The sequence below is a fragment of the Phoca vitulina genome, unplaced genomic scaffold (genome assembly GCF_004348235.1).
Source record: "Phoca vitulina isolate PV1807 unplaced genomic scaffold, GSC_HSeal_1.0 scaffold14, whole genome shotgun sequence".
Lineage (NCBI taxonomy): Eukaryota > Metazoa > Chordata > Mammalia > Carnivora > Phocidae > Phoca > Phoca vitulina.
Genome location: NW_022589717.1, coordinates 7,643,684 through 7,652,149, shown reverse-complemented (window position 1 = coordinate 7,652,149; position 8,466 = coordinate 7,643,684). Strand labels below are relative to the sequence as shown.

The window sequence follows — 8,466 nt, the reverse complement described above, 5'->3', positions numbered from 1 at the left end:
CCCGCCACTCCAGCAACCCTCAGTTTGTTTCCTGAGATTAAGAGTCTCTTATGGTTTGTCTCCCTCTCTGGTTTCATCTTGTTTCATTTTTTCCTCCCTTCCCCTATGATCCTCTGTCTTGTTTCTCAAATTCCTCATATCAGTAAGATCACATGATACTTGTCTTTCTCTGATTGACTTATTTCGCTTAGCATAATACCTTCTAGTTCCATCCACGTCATTGCAAATGGCAAGAGGTCGTGTTTTTTGATGGCTGCATAATATTCCATTGTGTGTGTGTGTGTGTGTGTGTGTATCACATCTTCTTTTTTTTTTTTTTTTTAAGCACAAACCCAGCCCAGGGCACCTTTATTACACTCTTGTGGGCTAAGGAACCCAGGGCATGAATTCATGGGCTTAAGAATTGGCTCTTATCAAATAAAGTTAAGGAAAAAAAAAAAACCTATGTCAGCCTCATTCCTTTGGTCATTACAAAGCAACAGAAAACATTTGGAAGTTATTTATAAATTGTGGGAAGTTCAAGGAACATCTCCGTTCTGTGCCTTCTCTTCCCTCTCTTCTCGGTGGTGGAAGAAGCAAGTCTTCAGGAGATGCTGCAGTAGCTGGATAATGGAGGTTTTTTCACTTTTATTTTCCATAAAAGCAAGAACGAACGAGAACTAGTGGGAATGTCCCCTTCCCCAGTAGGGACAATGACTGGGTTGGAGGTGAACAGTCTCCTTTCGTTGGAAGGCGCGTGGTACAGAAGCAGTAGGGGAGGGTGGGCTTGACAGCGGAGACGTTCATTGCCGACCTAGCGCGCGCACACACAGGTGGTGACTCTTTTAGGCAGCATGGTTTCTGATCCTTCCTTAGGATGCAGCAGTCTTTTAAAAAAATATATTGTATTATTATAATAATAATATGAATTTCTCTCTCTTGTTTTGTTTTTGTTTTTCCATTTCCTTTAGGGATTAGGGTAGGAGGGGAGAGGAAGAAAAAATGTCATTCATCTGTTAGGTCCTGAACAAAGAGAACTTCTGTGTGGCTGAGTCCTGCTTCCTGCAGCGTGGGGGGGTTGGGCCACTCCTCTGAAGGGATACAGGGCAGCACCCGCCGGGGAGAGTTGGCTTCAATCTGAAACTTTTCCGGGCTTTCTTTCAAGGAAAGTAAGAAGTCGTGGATTACTGTTAGAGACTGTGAAAAGTGGGATCGTCTCTCTACTCGAGAATCATTGGGTAATTTGAAAATGATCTTGACATTTTCAGGGTCATCAAGGGAAGGCTCCGGGGGCAGGCTCTCCAACTTCCTTTCCTTTTCCTCTTGTAAATTCCGCCGCCGTCTCTCTTCTGTCAACTTCTGCTATTGCACCTCCTCCTCCTTCCGCCGCTTCCGCTCCTGCTTCTCTCGTTTCTTCCTTTCTTTCTCCTGGTCAGCCCTGAGAGAGGCCGGATAGGCCTCACCCTGCTGTTGTTTCAACACCTGGGTCTGGTTTCGTTCTTCCCTTTCAAGCCGTTCTGACACCAGGTAAGTCTGGTTTGCATCCATGATAAATGTCAGCTGGTTAATGAGATCATCGGGTTGAATGAGGCCTTCTAGCCGTCCCACCACAGTCATTCTCCTATCCTTCAGCATAATCATGGCCAGGAATGGGTAGATGTTCTCTCGTAAAGCCTGTGAGACCCTATATCCCTCAGGTTTATTTGTGGAGCATGCCCAGAAGAGCATCCTAGTGTTTATTAGGGAAATAACTTCAGGTGCACAGAGTGTGTTGCGACAGAACTCATCAGAGTCCTGGTGATCATCTCCATGAAGATAAACCAAAAGGAAGTGAAGCTCCCACTTGGCATCATTAAGTGCCTGGCTGTACGTTCCCTGGTAGAAGACAGGGTGTGCCCTCCCATATTTCTCTTCAAAAGAGTGCATAAATGAAACAATGTCCCAAACGGGGTCAGTGACCCGGCTGCGAGGGTCAGGCCATATAAAACGCAGAGCAAACCTAAATATATCAAGTAATGTGTAATAGCTAAACCGGAATGGAAGCATTATCAAGTAATAACCCCATCCAAGCAGCCCCCTTGGTTGTGGTCTCGAGACAACATAACTGTAGATCCTGTGGTCAGCTGTATTAACTTGCACGGGTCGGGATGGAGGTGGTACACCTTCTTGCTCATCAGTCAGTCCTGTACAGCAGCCTCTATGTTCCAGTTATGCTGTTCCAAGGTATGGTGACATTGATCCATAGATTCTATGCCAGTCAGATCCTGAAACTGCAGCAGCTTCTCTGTCTGCTCCTGGGTTAGATCCCGCTACTCAGGCGCCACCATTTTGCCACCACCTCTAGGCTTCTGACCCGTCGGCACCATCACCCCATACCACATCTTCTTTATCCATTCATCTGTTGATGGACATCTTGGCTCTTTCCATAGTTTGGCTACTGTAGACATTGCTGCTATAAACATTGGGGTGCACGTACCCCTTCGGATCACTATACTTTTATCTTTGTGGTAAATACCCAGTAGTACAATTGCTGGGTCGTAGGGTAGCTCTATTTTCAACCTTTTGAGGAACCTCCATACTATTTTTCAGAGTGACTGCACCAGCTTGCATTCCCACCAACAGTGTAGGAGGGTTCCCCTTTCTCCGCATCCTCGCCAATATCTGTCGTTTCCTGACTTGTTAATTTTAGCCATTCTGACTGGTGTGAGGTGGTATCTCATTGAGGTTTTGATTTGGATTTCCCTGATGCCTAGTGATGTTGAACATTTTTTCATGTGTCTGTTGGCCATTTGGATGTCCTCTTTCCAGAAATATCTGTTCATGTCTTCTGCCCATTTCTTGATTGGATTATTTGTTCTTTGGGTGTTGAGTTTAATAAGTTCTTTACAGATTTTGGATACTAGCCCTTTATCTGATATGCCATTTGCAAATATCTTCTCCCATTCTGTCGGTTGTCTTTTGGTTTTGTTGACTGTTTCCTTTGCTGTGCAAAAGCTTTTTATCTTGATGAAATCCCAATAGTTCATTTTGGCCCTTGCTTCCCTTGCCTTTGGCGCTGTGTTTAGGAAGAAGTTGCTGTGGCTGAGGTCGAAGAGGTGGCAGCCTGTGTTCTCCTCAAAGATTTTGTTGGATTCCTGTCTCACATTTAGGCCTTTCATCCATTTTGAGTCTATTTTTGTGTGTGGTGTAAGGAAATGGTCTAGTTTCATTCTTCTGCATGTGGCTGTCCAATTTTCCCAACACCATTTGTTGAGGAGACTGCCTTTTTTCCATTGGACATTCTTTCCTGCTCTGTCGAAGATTAGTTGACCATAGAGTTGAGGGTCCATTTCTGGGCTCTCTATTCTGTTCCATTGATCTATGTGTCTGTTTTTGTGCCAGTACCATACTGTCTTGATGATGACAGCTTTGTAATAGAGCTTGAAGTCCGGAATTGTGATGCCACCAGCTTTGCTTTTCTTTGTCAACATTCCTCTGGCTATTCGGGGTCTTTTCTTGTTCCATATGAATTTTAGGATTATTTGTTCCGTTTCTTTGAAAAAAGTTGATGGTATTTTGATAGGGATTGCATTAAATATGTAGATTGCTCTAGGTAGCATAGACATTTTCACAATATTTGTTCTTCCAATCCATAAGCATGGAACGTTTTTCCATTTCTTTGTGTCCGCCTCAATTTCTTTCATGAGTATTCTATATAAACTCACAATTATTCTTGGTGCTATGCTAGATTTTGTACCCAAAAAAGACATAAGTGCATATGTTACATCAGTTGGAGGCTTACATTTAAATGGGCAACATTGAGTGGATAAACACATACAAGATTTAGCACAATAAGAACTAAACTAGTTAGTGAATGGACTAATGTAATTCCAGCTTACAAAAGTGCAGAGCAAATGCATATCAAGGGTGAGAAATGGGAGCATGGGAAGAGAGAGGATAGAGAGCACCTGGGTAGAGAAAGTGTTAGAAGATAATCAGGATTTATTGTTGCCTAAAAACAACGTTGTAAAAAGTGTGCAAAATAGACTATCACATGTGTGAAAAAAGTTTATCTATACATTGTTTTTCTTGTATATATTTAAAATATCTCTGAAAGGATACACAAAATCTAATAACATTGGTTGTTTGCAGAAGTGGGAATGGGTGGTTTGGAATGGGAACAGAGAGGGAGAAAGATTGCTTACTGTATACATTTTTAAATTGTTAAAAATTTGGATTATGTAAATTATCTATTTAAAATTTTTAAAAATTAAGCTCAAAAAGTTAATGGGTCAGAAAAAAATTTCCAGAATATTTATAATATTAAATAGGAAAAACAGGCATGAACGCATACACATACATCAAAATAATTTTGTACCAACAGAGGGAAAGATGGTGGCAGAATAGGAGGAGCCTAGGCTTGCCTAGTCCCACGAATACAACTATAACTATCATATCATCCTAAATATCCCAGAAATCAATCTGAAGTCGGGCAAAACAAACTCCACAACTAAAGTCTGAGTAGAAGCCACATTGAAGGAAGTAAGTGTGGAGACATGACTTGGGAGACAAACGGATTGTGCTCACTGTGGTGGGGAAGGAGCTACAGTCACAGAGAAGGGTGAGAGACAGACTCTCACACGGGAATGCGCAGGTAAAACAAATCTCCATAGCAATTGGCTTGGAAAGCAAAAGGACCTGAATTTTGTGAGTTCTTGCAATGAGTGGGGTTTAAAGCCTGGAGTTTTAAAGGTCAGTGTGCTTGGCTCTGGGATAGCTCAGAGAACATTGGGGTTGCTTTTGGAGAAGAGGCAGGGCAAACAGCCCGCAGACTTACAGTATGGAAACAAAGATCTGAAGAGCTCCTGCGGCACACAGTGGAGAGGTTAGTTGTTCATCTCAGAGCATGTCCCAGAGAGGCAGCATTTATGGAGAAACCCCTCCAGAAACAAAGGACCTGGCATGTGCCATTTCACACACACACACACACACACACACACACCTCCCCCACCCACACCACCCCCACTGGCCTCTCAGCATTAGCACAGAGTCACATGGGAACCAGCACAACACCCACACTTGTTACCTAAGTTGCTTACACCAAGACTCATGGTCCACACTTCAGGGGAACTACCCTTTCCAGTCATGTTCACCTCAGTCCCAGCATAGTGGTTCCCCTCCCCCAGAAGACTGGTCCAAACCCCTACCAACATTGCACCACTTTCAGGCCAGGGATCAAACACTGCCCACAACAGGCAAAGAGAGCCTCTGCAGATGACTATCCTGAAAAATAAAGCAACCAGGACACAACAGGAAAGCACACGCAGCACAAATTGGAGACAGCCCAGGAAGTGCCAGGCCCTAGGGAACAGGGGACCCTAAACTGCAGGGCGCTATAGGACCTCTTCTTTATAAAGCCATTACCCTCAAGAACAGGAGACATAGCTGACTTTCCGAACACAGAGAAACAGGCACAGAGACTTAGACAAAATGAGAAGACAAGGGAATTTGTCCCAGATGAATGAACAGGACAAGGCCACAGCCAGAGATTTAAGTGAAATAGATATAAGTAACATGTCTGATGGAAAATTTAAAGCAATGATCATAAGGATACTCACTGGACTTGAGAAAGAAGTGGAGGACATCAATGAGACCATTACACAGAGATAAGAAATAACATTGCAGAGATAAAAGTTTCAATAAACAAAATGACAAACACACTTGATGGAATGAACTGCAGGTTGGAAGAAGCAGAGGAATGAATTAGTGACCTAGAAGACAGAGTAATGGAAAGTAATCAAGCTGAAAAAAAGAATTATGCAAAATGAGAATATACTTAGGGAACTCAGTGACTCCATCAAACATAATAACATTCATACAATAGGAGTCCCAGAAGAAGAGAGAAAAGGGGGCAGATAATTTATTTAAAGAAATAATACCTGGGGACGCCTGGGTGGCTCAGTTGGTTAAGCATCTCCCTTCAACTCAGGTCATGATCTCAGGGTCCTGGATCAAGCCCCTTGTCTTCTCCCTCTCCCTCTGCCTCCCCAGTCCTGCTTGTGCGCGCTCTCTCCCTCTCCCTCTCTCTCTCTCTCAAATAAATAAGTAAAAACTTAAAAAAAAAAAGAAAAAAGAATACCTGAAAACTTCCCTAATCTAGGAAAGGAGACAGATATCCAGATCCAGGAAGCACAGAAAACCCCCAACAAAATCAACAAAATCAGATCCATACCAAGACATATTGTAATTAAAATGGCAAAATATAATGATAAAAAATATTAAAAGCAACAAGAGAAAACCAGACAGTTACATACAAAGGAAAGTCCAAAAGGTATCAGCAGATTTTTCAGCAGAAATTTTCCAAGCCAGAAAGCAGTGGCATGATACATTCAAAGTGCTAAATGGGAAAAACCTGCAGCCAAGAATACTCTATCTAGCAAGGCTATCACTGAGAATAGAAGGACAGATAAAGAGTTTCCCAGACAAACAAAAACTAAAGGAGTTCATGACCACTAACCCATCTCTGCAAAAAATATTAAAGGGGACTCTCTGAGTGGAAAGGAGAGGCCAAAAATGACAATGTGAAGTTAGGAAACACAAAAGAAGTAAAATGAATATTTCTGTAAAAAATCAGTCAAGGAATTCACAAAATAAAAAGATGTAAAATATGACACCTTATACCTAAAATGTGTGGAGGAGAGGAGTAAAGAATAGGTTCAAACTTAAACAACCTTCAACTTAATATAGACTGCTATATGCAGAGGTCATATACAAACCTGATGGTTACCACAAATCAAAAACCACCAATAAATTTGCAAAGAATAAAGAAAAAGAAATCCAAATATATCACTAAAGAAAACCAGCAAACCATTAAAGAGAGAAACACAAGAAAGAATCAGAGAAAATCTTCAGAAACAACCACAAAACAAGAATTAAAATAGCAATAAGTATATATCTATCAATAATTGCTTTGAATGTAAATGGACTAAACACTCCAATCAAAAGGCATAGGGTGACAGAATGGATAAAAAACAAACCGATCTATATGCTGCCTACTAAAGACTCAGTTTAGACCTAACACACCTGCAGATTGAAACTGAGGGGTTGGAGAAATATTTATTATGCAAATAGAGATCAAAAGAAAGCCAGAGTAGCAATACTTATATCAGACAAAATAGACATTAAAACAAAGATTGTAACAATAGACAAAGAAGGAGACTATATAGGGGCACCTGGGTGGCTCAGTCATTAGTCGCCTGCCTTCAGCTCAGGTCATGATCCCAGGGTCCTGGGATTGAGCCCCGCATCGGGCTCCCTGCGCTGCGGGAGGCCTGCTTCTCCCTCTCCCACTCCCCCTGCTTGTGTTCTCTCTCTCGCTGTCTCTCTCTGTCAAATAAATAAATAAAATCTTTTATTTAAAAAAAAAAGGACACTATATAAAAATAAAGGGGACAATCCAAGAAGAAGATATAACAATCGTAAATATTTATGCACGCAACATACATAAAACAATTAATAACAAACATAAAGGAATTAATCAATAATAATGCAATAAAAGTAAGGGACTTTAACACCCCACTTACATCAATGAACAGATTATCTAAATAGAAAATCAACAAGGAAACAATGGCTTTGAATGACACACTGGACCAGATGGATTTTTTTTTTTAATGATTTTATTTATTGGGACACCCATATTGGGCTCCCTGCTCTGCGGGATGTCTGCTTCTCCCTCTCCCACTCCCCCTGCTTGTGTTCCCTCTCTTGCTGTGTCTCTTTCTGTCAAATAAATAAATAAAATCTTTAAAAATAATAAAAAGAAAAAAATAAAGATTTTATTTATTTATTTGACAGAGAGAGAGAGCACAAGTGCTGGGAGTGGCAGGCAAAGGGTGAGGGAGAAGCAGACTCCCTGCTGAGCAAGGAGCCCGACATGGGGCTCAATCCTAGGACGCTGGGATCATGACCAGAGCTAAAAGCAGATGCTTAACCTACTGAGCCACCCAGGCATTCCTGCACAAGATGGATTTAACAGATATATTCAGAACATTCCATTGTAAAACAGCAGAATACACATTTTTTTCAAGTGCACATGGAACATTCTCCAGAATAGATCACATATTAGGCCACAAAACAAGGCTCAACAAATTAAGAAAGATTGCAGTCATACCATGGATCTTTTCTGACCACAATGCTGTGAAACTAGAAGTCAAGAACAAGAACAAAATCTGGAAAGACCACAAATACATGGAAGTTAAATAACATGCTACTAAACAATGAATGGGTCAACCAGGAAATAAAGTAGAAATAAAAAATTACATGGAAACAAATGAAAATGAAAACAGAATGGTTCAAAACCTTTGGGATGCAGTAAATGCAGTTCTGAGAGGGAAGTTTAGAGCAATACAGACCTACTTCAAGAAGCAAAAAAAATCTCAAATAAACAACCTAACCTTCACCTAAAGGAGCTAGAAAAAGAACAGCAAACAAAACCTAAAGCCAACAGAA

The 8,466-nt window shown here is 41.2% G+C and overlaps 1 pseudogene; it reads right to left on the bottom strand.

Moving 5' to 3' along the window:
- Window positions 1–956: 956 nt before the first annotated feature.
- LOC116637400 lies at window positions 957–2,306 on the bottom strand (annotated as a pseudogene).
- Between the last annotated feature and the right edge of the window lie 6,160 nt (window positions 2,307–8,466).